The sequence below is a fragment of the Perognathus longimembris genome, chromosome 7 (assembly GCF_023159225.1).
Source record: "Perognathus longimembris pacificus isolate PPM17 chromosome 7, ASM2315922v1, whole genome shotgun sequence".
NCBI lineage: Eukaryota > Metazoa > Chordata > Mammalia > Rodentia > Heteromyidae > Perognathus > Perognathus longimembris.
Window position 1 is genome coordinate 54,774,676 of NC_063167.1, and position 13,625 is coordinate 54,788,300.

The window sequence follows — 13,625 nt, forward strand, 5'->3', positions numbered from 1 at the left end:
AAAGAGGAAGAGAAGGAGAAGAAGTTAGCCACCATTGCCCGAATAATATTCTTAATATTCTTCAATATATATTCTTTACTCCTCTGTGCTTTTATTAATATTGGAGCATAAAATAGATTGATGAATTAGGAGTTGTAGGTATTTAAATATCAGGAAGCACATGCCAAATTATGTTAGGACTCTGAGAAATGTCTTCTAACTTGTAATCTTTATGAAGGATAGGTGGATTTGTTTTTCATCTCCATGATGCTTCTTCAAGGTTTGTTAGGTAAAACTTTTGGCCTCAGCAGTGCCTGAGGGAAGGCAGCAAGCTTTACAGTTCATAGGTCGCTCCGGAGTCACACAGCTGAATTGTGATGGATGTCTAGAATAGACATTTTTCTTTTGGTACTTCTTTTGCTTTTATTAGGTGTGTGTGTGTGTGTGTGTGTGTGTGTGTGTGTGTGTGTGTGTGTGTGTGTGTGTGTTTAGTCCTATGCAATAGAGAGAATTCTATATTTTTAAAGTAACACAGCTTTATTGGAAATGTTGATTTTTATAAATTGAAAATGTATGTCAGCACCTTGAAAGGAGGTCAGCCTAGTGCCTAGCTGAGGGCTCACAGTGCTGGGACGCAGCTCAAGTAACTTTACCAACTCACATCATGAGCAAGAGCTTTCACTGCATAGCAGTCAACTTCCAGCTTTCAATATTATTGTCCATTGCCTTGGGAGGAATTTAGTAGGTAGCATGTAAAAGTGTCCAAAGTGTGTAATTTGGAGTCAGACTAATGTGTCAGTTTTTAATACTGTCCTTGAGCAAATGACTTAAAATGAGTCTCAGCATCTTTATCTATAAAATGGGGTCATAACCCTATCTACTTTATAAAATGGGAAATGCTAAGAGAATGCATGGAGAGCTCTAAGTATTGTGACTGTAGTAGGCAGTTGACGAAAATATTAGCCAAAGGCTGTTATCTTAATACAAGCTACTCTGACCTACAGTCTCATCACCATAAATAGGAAGCTTTGACCTAGCCGTTTGCCACAATTTAAGCTACAGAAAAGGGACAACCCTATCACCCTCGAAGCTGACAGAAAGACATTTGTGAAAGGAAATTTTACTCTTTCTCTGTAGGCAAGTGGGGATCCTATTTGATGTATTTCTCACTATTTGTGGGCGTCCTCTGTAACATGAGTTGCCTGAGATGCAGTCTTTTCAAACAACCACACACAATCCAATATTTCAAACACACATTTTGCCTGAAATGACTTCAAGAGTATTAGAAAGAGACCAAATACCTCCAATGTCACTTTCCATAGACTTTTAAAATGTAAGTTGATTGATTTTTCCTTTGGATTGAGTTTAAGGTAGCAACTGGGCCAGGTGGCAGTTTGGAAAGTAGACTTGGATGGATGCAAATGGGCGTCTTATATAGGTAAGAATTGATGATTTGGGATCACAAGTATGGGAACCATTTGATTTGTGGGATTTTACCATAAACTTGAGATATAGAGAGGAAGGCAAATGCTATCTCCAGGCAGAACTGCAAGGCTTTGGGTACTGAAGAGAAACAATAAATAAAGACATTAGGGGTAGAAGATGGATTCAAGGGAAATATGGACAAAGGTGAAAAGCAAGCTTTCTAACAGTATACAAACATCATTAACTATAACACAGTTTGGAAAAATACTATCTTCTTGCTCTCTCCCATGTGACAAGAAGTTGATCTGCCTGCCTGGATTTATTTCCCTCTGAGGCTATATTTCTTGCCTCTATTCTTGTCTCACCTCCTACCTTGTTATAGGTGATCTTTTTCTCCCTGAAGGAATCGTAATTCTATCACTGTGAAAACGAAGATGCCTTCAAGTTTCTTACTAGACTTGAGTATTTTCTTAGGACCAAATTGCCAATTTCCTTTTATACAGAAAATACTGAAACACATTTTTGGGTTTTTTTTTTTTATTGTTGAATGGAATGATCTTGATTCCCTCCCATTTGCTGTTCTTTCTAATTTCTAGGTTGAAGGGTGTTGTCAGTAACAACAACCTCATTGTGAGCACTAAAAATTGTGGTAGATTCCATGGGTGTTGCCAGTGACTGCAGTGAAATAACAGCAATCTAGACAAGAGGCTTCACCATGTGTGTCTTATGGGATCCCCAATACAAAGTGCTCATTTGACTAATGAGTGGGAAGATGAGCTATAGGAAATGACCACATTTCCAGGTACTTTTGCAGATCACTGGAGTTCTCACTCCCAGGAAGAAGCTATTGGAGTTCTTGGAATGTTTCCATCCTTGCTTGCAGCAAGGAGACCCTTGCAGCTTGAGAAACTGTCCATTGGGTGTGTAGCCCAGCTTTCAACCCTTAGTGGGTTTAGTGTGTGGCAATCATTTGAGCCTGTAGCTACAGGACACTTGGGCATTCCAGACAGAACACCTGGCTGCTCCTCTTCCTATAAATGTTAAGGATCATGCCCTAGTTAGCTTAGAAATAGGATTTCTTAGGGTATTTCTCACAGCAATTTCATCTTGAGGACAAATGGATTAAATTTACCAGTTCCCATGCACACACACACACACACACACACACACACACACACACACACAAACACACACATACCATATTCCAAAGAAAAATTGAACTTCTGCTATGTTCTCAAAGAAATCTACATGTCACTAAGTTATTAGGGACCCTCAAGAGGCAAAATGCCTTTCACCTCCTGAAGTCTCAGATGGTTAGAATATCTGATCATATCCCTTAAAATATGAGGCTGCCACCCTGGGCTTCTGAAAAGCAGAAAACAAAATACCCTCACACTTTTCTCACAGTTAGATGGCTCCTTGCTGGGAACAAGCTTTGGCCTTTTTTTCTGGACTGCCAGTAATCTGTGAGTGGCATTCCTTAAGATAAGGACAATTAGAGCTAATGAGAGCTGTTTTGGTATCCGAACACTGACTTCTGGAGCAGAATTCAGAGATGCAGATGTATATTGGTACCTTGTCATCTTTAGCCCATACAAGGTCACACACATATTCAAACTGAATGGAACTTATGATTGGTGGAAGTATGTGTTAATTCCTAAAATAACAGGAATGTTCACTTGCTTTCAGGATCAGGAAATCTCTGTGTGTGTGTGTGTGTGTGTGTGTGTGTGTGTGTGTGTGTGTGTGTGTGTGTGTCCATCCTAGAGCCTGAACTCAGGGCCTGGGCACTGTCCCTGAGCTTTTGTGCTCAAGGCAGCTTTTGTGCTCTACCACTGCAGCCACAGCTCCACTTGTGACTTTTTAAGTGGTTAATTGGCGATGAGTCTCACCGACTTCAAACTGCAATACTCCAATCTCAGCCTCCTGATTAGCTACGCTTACAGACCACCTGTGCCTGGCTATATTAGTCTTAATATGTCACAAATACCCCATTAACACTAGATTACAGGCTTTAGGGATTACAGTCCTTGAGAAAGCTCACCTATTTGTGTAGTTCTTCCTACAACTGATTGAGTTTATTTTCAATTTTTGTATAAATATTTTATTTGGTAGTTAAAATGATCTTCACAAAGTTTCTATTTTGTACATGTGGCATGTAGTACAGAAGCTCTTCCTATGTGCTGGTTCCAAATTGGCTAATTGAAATATGATCAGAAATACTTGGAAAAGTTGGATTGGTACTGAATATGTACAAGTTTTTTTTTTATCACTAGGTCCTAAATAATACAGTATAATAGCAATTTAGCTAGTTTCTACTCTGTTTTAGATATTGCATGTAATCTACAGATATTTAAAGCACATAGGAGGTATATACAGGTTGTATATAAATACAATACTATTTTATACTAAAGGACCTTGAGTATCTATACATTGCTAGCCCTGTGGAGTTCCTGGGACAAGTCCTCCATGGATATGGAGAGATGACTTATTATTTTGCATGTTACAGTTTTATTTTCTAATTGAGTAAAAATAAACAGCAATATACTAACAGAACTTAGAAAAAGTGCTTTACATACATTAGCACAATTGATCCTCACAGTGACGGTTTGATGGAGGTAGTAATATTTAATATTACCATTTTGCAGATGAGAAAAGACAGAAACAAAGCAGTTAAACAAGTCTCCCAATGTTCCCTGGTTTTCAGATGCTGAAACTGAATCTGACACTCAGCTGAGACTTTTAACTACCACCCTGTATGCCTCTGAGTGAGCAGGAACTTTGGGAAATTTGACAAGAGTCGAATCACTAGGCATTGGAAAGGACAGAGTCCATGTAAAGGGGGGGAAAAAGCCTTGTCTGCAGTACTAATGTTTAGGGGATTTTTGAGCCTCCAATAAATTAGGCCATCTATTAGTGGCCAGCAGTATACTTAGTTGATTAATGTCAAACCTATAGAAAAACAGTCTTTGAAGTGGCTTGGCAGCCCAGTTGACAAGAGGAGTATAGAATCTGCAGGAATTCCAGGTCAGCACTTGCCCTGGAAATTCAGAGGGAAATCAGCAATGAGAAGCAACTCTCAGGCATCACTCTATCCAAGAGTGGGAAGGGGGATGGCCTCTGAGGGACTAAAGAGGAAGGATGCCAGAAACTATGAGAGCCTTCACATCCTAATTAAAAGCCTCAGAAGGTTTCATGTTGTCCTACACTGGGGAGAAACCAGAAGGACAAGTTCTAACTGGCTTGATGGACCCTCCCTGGGTAGGATGATCCCTGACCACTGTGAAGATGTGCAATGACTTTTTGTCATACTCTTGTCTAGATGCCTTTTAACAAAAGTTCTACATGGTGATGGGTGCATTAGATGAGTTTTGTAATCAATTTTAGGGTTGTTTATTCATAAGCATTCACTGCATCCTTTTGATGAACTAGGCTGTCCCTAGAGACACAGAAAGGGAAATGGGGGATGAGGTTACACAAATAAAGAAAGAGTTCTGTCTCCAAAAATCTCACAACACAATGGTAGAGATTGATAAGAAATTCAGCAGCAATTCAGTAGAGTTACCTGGAAGACAAGGACACTTAACATTTCTCTTTCTTCTTTTTGGAAGTACTGAGGATTGAAATTGGGGCCTTGTACTTGCTAAGCAAGCTCTCTACCACTTGAACCACACCTTTATTCCCTTTGGATTATTTTCTAGGTACAATCTTACTTTTTGCGCTAGGTAGAACTTATTCTTCCCTATGTCACTGGGGATGCCAATAGAAAAATCACAATTCCAAACCATTGGCTGAAGTGGATACATGTGGACTTTTATTTCCCTACCTGTTCATAAACTGTGATACCCTAGTCTCTGCATTGTGTATAGCTAGGATTACAGGCTTCAGCCACTGTGCCTCTCAATGAAGAGTCAGGTCTAAGAAAGTCTCTTAAATAAGGTGGCATGTGTTATGTCATGAAGTATTGATGCTTGCTCAGGCTGCTATAGGAAGATGTCTCTAGCAGAAGGGCATTATGTGCACAGAAATCACAAAACAAAGGTCTCTCTCTCCACAGTTGTGCAGGTGCGCTGTGAACAAGAACTAGGAGCTGTCACCCAGATTTATACATTTTTTTGGTAGAGTGCTTGAACTAAAATGCCAGGCCTCAGGAATTCCAAGCAAGGGCCTATGAGTCAGCTTGGCTGAAGCCTAACTTTTCTGTGATCCTGAATACATACAAGCTGGATTATAAGTGGCAAAAAAAAAAAAATCCATTCAACCCCACTTGTTGAACTCAACTTGCCAAAGTAGAAAGCAGATCATATTTCTTAAAGTCACTATATAGTAGGCATAGATGTAGGTGCGTTGGGTTGAAAGACTTTGTTTTGCTTTTCATTTTTGTTTGGAGGAGTGCTATTGTCTATTTCTCATCAAATTGCCCAACTCTAGCTGCTTGCCTTAATCAGTCACAGAGAAGCATCTTCTCCTAACCTAAAGACATATCATGACGTATTGTGTTGTGAATTTATATATGCATTTGGTTGCATCTCTTTCCTATATAAGAAGCCATCTGTAAATCCTAAGCTATGTCTCTTAAGTGGCATGATTCACTCACAGCTGCCATTCATCCCTCAGGGACCATTATGTTTATTTACATTGATATGGTGACTCACTGCCTTAAGTGAAAAAATAAACAATTAATGTCCCAGGTCCTGGCAGCAATCTGGCCTTTCTGAGATGCCATTTGTCTTAGAGAAGGCTGTGCAAAATAGCTGCTCCGACTGAACTTTAACTAATTATTCAATCAACAATTTGGCAAGTCAGTCAATGGGAAACGATGTACAGGCAGACGAAATTGATCACACTTCATTTCCCATCAATTGTCAAGCCAAATTGTGGATAAAGTCATAAGTAAAGGATCATTGCCTGTCATTCTTGGGACTTGATTTCCCAATCCCCTCCACTTATTTAGACCCCAGGCTGATATCAGAAAAGCAAGAGTCTTTTGCTTCTACAGAAGAAACCAGGATAAAATGTTTACCACCTTTTGAGATAGAAGGGGAAGCGAGAGTATTTTCTATTTTATAATTGATGCGGCTGCAGCTATATAATCCCCTAACCTTTTCAAGCAGCTCGGATGTGGAGGTTGGATTTTAAATCCCATGATCCATTATGCATCACTTACTTCCACATCTATTACGGTTCCCTCAGCCAAATGACAGGTTTCCCCATCAGGGCCTTTGACTGTGTGGGGCTTTTCAACTTTATGCCAGTGGATAGGCGTGTGGAACTTCACACATGGGTGATTTACAGACAATTAGTGGGAAGCAGTGGCAGATTTAATGTTGCTGTTTTAAAAAGTTATGAATAATAAATGCAAGGACAAAGACCCCAATACACTAAAAACAAAGGCTTAAAATGATCTAAGCAATGCAATTTGTGATATTAACTGTAGTACCCTTGGAAGATGTTGTAAGGCAGAATATTCTTGACTGAGTTGACTGGCAGCTTCTAAAAACCTCTCCTAGACTAGGGTAGGGTGGTAGAGCTTTACTGGGTAAGCCAATAGAGAACCAAGAAAGCAGGGACATATCCTCAAATTTATACTCATGCTTCTTCACCTCTCTGTGCCCCAAATCCACAGGTCTTTTGCCTTATATGCTGGGGTATAATGGATCCTAGGCAAATGTGTCTGAGATCTGGACATGAGCCACCAAGAAATAACAGAAATGGAATTTTCCTGAATAGACCAAATTGTTACATTTTTTCCTCCAATGATTTATGAAGTGCAAAGGGTGAATTTTAAAAGTTAATTTTATACATTAGGAATTAACATTTGTAAATTTGAGTGACCACCTTAAGGTTGAATACCTATTGATAAGCAAATAGGTGTTTAAACTCCAGATCTCCAAGTCTGGATACATTTTTCTCTAAATTAGATTTCCTCAGGAACATTAATGAAGTACATTGGTATTTACCAATTTGTGCACATGCACTCTCTCAATACTTTACTAAGAACTTACTATATATAAGGCACAGAATTAGCTTCTTGACCTTACTTTATTAGTCAGGATTCTTCCAAGGAAACTTAACCAAGAGGATACATATACATAAACACTATTTATAATAGGTATTATGGTAGAATTAATACATGGTATATGTTACATATAGGACATATATATTGACATATGTTATATGTGTGTTATATGGTGTACATTATATAGAAAGAAATTTATTGTAAGTAATTGTCTCATGCAATTTTGCAGACTATAAAGTCCCACAATCTCCACAGCCTGCAAGTTGGAGACTCAAGAAAACCAATAATGTAAATCAATCTGAGGTTTGAGAGCCAGAGGAGCTGCTGGTTTAAATCTCAGTCCAAGGACAAGAGAAGATGAGAAGAGCTGTCCTTATTAAACTATGAGACAGAAAAAAGAGACAGGCTAATTCCTATACCTTTTTTTGTTCTTTTTGGGCTCCTAATAGATCAAAGGACTTAAACTGTAATAGGGAGGGCAGTCGATTTTACTGACTACCAGCTCAAATGCCAATCTCAACTAGAAATACCCTCAGAAATACACCCACACATAATGTTTAATCTGGGGGTCAAGGTGGCTCAGTCATACCCACTCGCAGTAAGCTCGTAGTCTAGAGGAAAGAACAGACAAGCAAGCAGGCAAAAATAATGTCTATAATGTAAGCAGTACCAGTAGCACTGAAGTGGGGGTGCCTTGAGAATGGAGAGAAGAATCTTATTCCAAGGGAAGAAAATTTGGGAGACAGGTCCATTCTGGCCCTTGTAAACTTGTAAGCAGCTTTCTTCTTTGACCCAGTCTTGGCATTCCCAATAGACAAGAAGACAGCTTCAGCAACAGCCCACTTCAATCTCCTATTGCTGGCAGGAGAGATTCACTTTTGGACACCAAGCACTTACCTAAGCAATGTCCCTGCTACAAATCCACAGTGGTGATTGCTCGTTCACATATCCCCCATAGCCTACACAAAGACTGGCCATGTGGGATAAGTTATTTTACCATAGTCTGAGCCAGAGCTGAGATTGGAGTTGAAGTTTTCTGTCCCAAATGCTTTCATTGCATCATTTGCCAATTTGTGCCACACCAAAAACAACAACAACAAAAAAACAACTAATAATGGAACCAATGGAATGATGTACATTATTTTAAATTACATCATTTTTTTCCACATTGCTTCATAATGGAGAAAATAACATAGTTCTCAAGGCTTTGAACCATCCTGCATCTACAGAAGGGAGGAGGGACATTTCACTGCAATTAAGATCTTCAACAACTTCATAAATGCTTCCTTGTTAATTGGGTGAAAGTAATATACTCATAATTGTTTCAAAAACAATGTGGCAAGCCACATTATTAAGACCTCTTGTTTCTGAATGATGTGAGCAATTTAAAAGGAAGGAAAATTAAGAATGTCATGAATGGCACATTATATGTTACAAGTCTGGGTATAATCATTGCACAAAGACAGGAAGAGGCAGAGACTGAGACTGAAATGAGCCTTTCTTTAATATTTTTGAGTCTATGAGCATGAAGAGACCATGAACCCCGGCCCAAGCCTGTGTTACATGCTCTATAACCAGGAAAGGAAAAAAAATAGAAATGCAAAACCTTCCTGCTTCCTCCTGAGCAATAAACAATGGGCAGGGGGAGGGGCGCTTATGGCGAGAGCCATTCTGCCATCAATTTCTATTTCCTTCAGCACCAGAATGCCAATGAAGTAGAACAGAAGATGTTTCCACAAGATATTAAAATGACAGTCTAACTCTGTTCACTGAAGAACAATTGGTAGCTTTGCAATTGGGTTCCAAATACAAATGCCTCTGGAATCCAGGGAGGGGAAATATATAGTGGGTCTGGCCTGGACTGGTGTCAAGGACTCAGATACAAATGTATTTCCCCATGATAGGGCTTTTGCTCTGTCCTGAAGGGCTGTGAGTGCTATAGTCTAGGAACCCAGTAACTCAGATCCTTTGAGATTCAAAAGACTAGCTAACACTCTGGGTGTTTGTTTATTTCACTTATATTTTTAAATAGGAAAACTCCTATATTTGAAATGTTGTGATGTTTGGAGTTACTAAATAAGGTCTATATTACTCTTTAGTAGGGGAGAAGACATGGTTTAGGACACATCACAGAAAGTCCTTATGGAAGACTTTGTCATCCTCAATTGTATGCAAAGTAATGACTGCACAACCTAGATTTAGTATTAAATACTGACAAGTCTGCTCTAAAATGTAGAAGCTATACTGCAGAGATAATGCAGAAAGGGACATAGATTATGAATTTCTAAGTCTCACTGTGTCCTTAGGAAAGGGCTCAGTTAGCCCTTGCCCCAGTCTCTTAGTCTGTAAAGTGAAAACTTCTAACCCTAGTTATTATGGACACACATGCACACACATGCACACACACACACACACACACACACACACACACACACACACAGAGTGACACCTCATCAGTGATTCCCCCATCAGCCCTGAGCAGTTTTAGTTTCATTCCAAATTACAGTGTTTCTTTCCCTTAGGCAACATCAGGCAAAGATTATAAGAGCATGTTAGTCAGCTTTCTGTTATTATAACTAAATATCCAAAATAATCTATTTAACAATTGGATGAGTTTATTTTTTCTCATAGTTTTTGAGTTTTCAGATCTTGTAGCTTTTTGTTCTGCAGAGAGGCAGCATATCATGTCAGACGTGTATAGCAGAGGGAGCTGATCGCCTCATGGCAGCTAGAAATCAAAGAAAGAAATCGGAAGAGGCCTTGTTCCTAACATCTTTCAAGGGAATGCACCCAACTACCATTGGACTCCATGCCACAGGCTGCACAGCCCGGGGCCAAGCCTTTTACACATGGACATTTAGAAGCTGTTAAAGGCCCAAACTATAGAACAGAACTCCCTAGAATTAGGAGGAAAAGAAGAAAGGAAATAAGGAAAAAAGGGAAAGAGGGAAGGAGGGAGTTCTGGATTGTGGAAAAAGTCACCCCTTTGAAAGTTGCTGGTATATCTTTATTCTCATTATCACGATTTTCCCTATTTTCTGCATTTGGGTCTAACCAGCTTATAAATTATAATTCAATCTCCTCTGTCAGTTAAGAACCTTAACAGGAATTCAGGGTCTTAAGAGCAGTCACCATCCAAAAAGAAAAACACACCAGGCACTGTGCCAGACACATTCATAGTGCACACAACAACCTCATGAACTTCAAAGGAAGTTCACCTAGAGAATTTGGGCTTAAAGAAGAACACCTAGGAGAAATCAGGCCTCAGCCCTCTGACTCTAAAATCTTTGATATATATTATTCTCAAGATACCAAACATGAGCCACATCATTGACTCCAAATCAGGCCTGAATTTAAATCCTGGAGTGGCCACTGAATGTTCTCATCAGATAGTTAGACCAGCAACTGGCACAGTGTAAGAGCCCAATAAATGATGGCAACCATTGTTAGTCCATTATCATTTTCTAAATCGTTTTCTACTCTGGCTACAAAGCCGTCCGTGACACAGAGGAGTAAGAAAACCACTTAACAGAGATGAAATGACATTTTACAAGGGAGCCAGGACTGAGGCTGAGGAAGGATATGGGTAGTCTCAGCCTTCCTGTTGGACAGATGGCTTCTTTGGAGCCCCAGTGAGGCAATGAAACCACACTTACTTCCATGTGCTTCTGGGAGGGGGGAAATGCCATCCATGTTTAAATTATTCATAAAGAATAGTGTATAGAAATCACATCGATCAGAAAACAGGGAAGACAGAAAATACCCTGAGAGTCACACAATGTCATTTGTTATAGGCACAGATAGTGAACATTTCCCATAGCTCAGTGGCATGGAACACTGCAAAACATGCCTTTTTCCAAATAGGACAGGTGAGAGGAGGAGGTGGCCTTCTATTCCCTGCTGAATGAAGAATAGGGCAGGGCTTTGTTACTGCCACAGAAGTGCCTGGAGCACAGGTGACATTGGGCTGGAGTAAGCCCTTCGATGTCAAATTTGCTTTCACTGCTATGTTCTCGGAACAAGGTGATATAAGATGCTGTAGGAGTTTGCATGAGAGCCTGCATCTTCATAGCCAAAGGGAAGTACTGAGCTTGAAAGCAGTCCAGGCAGACAATTCCCACAAAAAGTTCCCCAGACTATCTGAGCACTATCTCCATTCTCCACTTCAGTTCTAAAGGCTGGCCTGAAGGAACCTCTGCCCAGAATTTATAATTAGCCCAACTTTGTGAAAAGTCAGGCATGAGTCCTTTGTTTGCAATATTGTAAGTAACAAAAGTGTCCCAGGAAGTTCTTCCCAGTTGCATTTATGATATCTAGGTTCTTTTATTTTTCTAGAAACCCCACTTTGAATATGCCTACAGCCATGACACAGAGTTATTTTCTAAAATGCACTTTGAGCTGAGTATAGAGATGCTCCTGTAGTCCTAACACCTAGGGAAGTTGAAGCAAGAGAATTACTTGAGTCTATGTGGTTGAGACCAGCCAAAGCAATCCAGAAAGCCCTTTGTTTCAACTAATTAATGAGCTGGTCTTTTGTCACACTGAAAAATTTGGGGGCTCTTGCTTATAGTTATGGGAATATAGGAAAGTCTGATGTTTATTTTCTTCCTCCAAATTTTTGTCTTATTCTTCCAACTTAGAGGTCGAACATCAAACCATAGATACATAAACATGTTGCTCAACACACTTGTTTCACAAAAAAATCCAGACCATATTTTACAGGAAAACCTTTCCCAGTTGAGTGTATACCATAATGCAAAGAATGGGCCGAAGTATCTATCATACTGGTGATGAGTAATGTAACTGTATTACTAACACATTTCAGAATGACTCTAAACTGTAAATTGAGGGTGATTTTAAGTTGTACATCCCCTTATGAGACAGGAGGATCACCATTGGGTTTGAATTGATTCAAACTGTGTACTTGGCTGGGAATGTGGCTTTAGAGGTAGAGTGCTTGCCTAGCATGCATGAAGCCCTGGGTTTGATTCCTCAGAACCATATAAACAGAAAAAGCCAGAAGTGGTGCTGTGGCTCAAGTAGTAGAGTGCTAGCCTTGAGAAAAATGAAGCCAGGGACAGTACTCAGGTCCTGAGTTCAAGCCCCAGGACTGGAAAAAAAAAACCAACAACAACAACTGTGTATTTAACATTTGTGTAGTACACAGAACATCATGCTGAGCAACATTGGAGGCTAAGTTCTCACACTCACAGGTCAGGTCCAAAGTATTTCCAACTTCCTTCTCATTGTAGACCCACAGTTTATTTTTTTCGTTTATTTTTTCTATTTGTGTCAGTCGTGGGTCTTGAACTCTGGGCCTGGGTGCTGTCTCTAAGCATTTCAGCTCAAAGTTAGTGTTCTACCAGTTGAGCCACAGCGCCACTTCTGCTTTTCTGAGTAGTTTATTGGAGATAAGAGTCTCATGGACTTTTCTGCCCAGGCTAGCATTGAACTACAGTCCTCAGATATCAGCCTCCTGAATAGCTACGATTATAGGTGTGAGCCACTGGCACCTGGATTTAGATCCATAGTTTTAGGAGAGTAAGCAAGGCATTTTACTAAATGCAGCGGCCACAAACCAAACTTGATATAAAACCATAGGAATCATTTTATTTTTACCTCTCAGAGTTTTAAAAGCTAACAAAGTCCAAATAAGTAGGGATGTTATATAGTCTCAGAGAATAGGGAGTAGACTTATTAATGTCTCCCTTATTTCTCTGAAGGCTGATGTTGGCTATTGCCTGGGACCTTGACTAGAGCTTTCAGCTATAATACCTGCAAATGGCCTCTTTGAGTTACTTATGCTTCCTCAAATTATGGCTACTGAGTTCTAAGGTTGAACAGTCCAAGTAAAAGAGACAGGCATGAGCCAACTCACAATTCCTAAAGTCACACAGCGAAACTTTTTAGTGCATTCTGAGCATTGGGAGGCACTAAAATCAACTCATATTTAGGGCACGGGGAATTAGACACCACCTCTTGGTGGGAGGAATGTCAAAGAATTCCAGGATGCAAGGACAATTCGTTATAAGTACTCAAACTTGACGCCTTTTAAATTTTTTTTAATTTTTTGTTTTTTAATTCTTTATTGTCAAAGTGAAGTACAGAGGGGTTATGGTTTCATATGTAAGGCAAGTATGTTTCTTATCCAACTTATTACTTCCTCCTCATTTTCCCCCGCCTTCCCCCTCCCCATTTCCCT

The 13,625-nt window shown here is 39.7% G+C and overlaps 1 protein-coding gene across 1 annotated transcript in view; it reads left to right on the forward strand.

The window, feature by feature from the left end:
- St6galnac5 (ST6 N-acetylgalactosaminide alpha-2,6-sialyltransferase 5) overlaps positions 1-13,625 on the forward strand; it is a 170,224-nt gene that overhangs the window by 113,989 nt on the left and 42,610 nt on the right. The gene's annotated exons all lie outside the window — the stretch shown is intronic.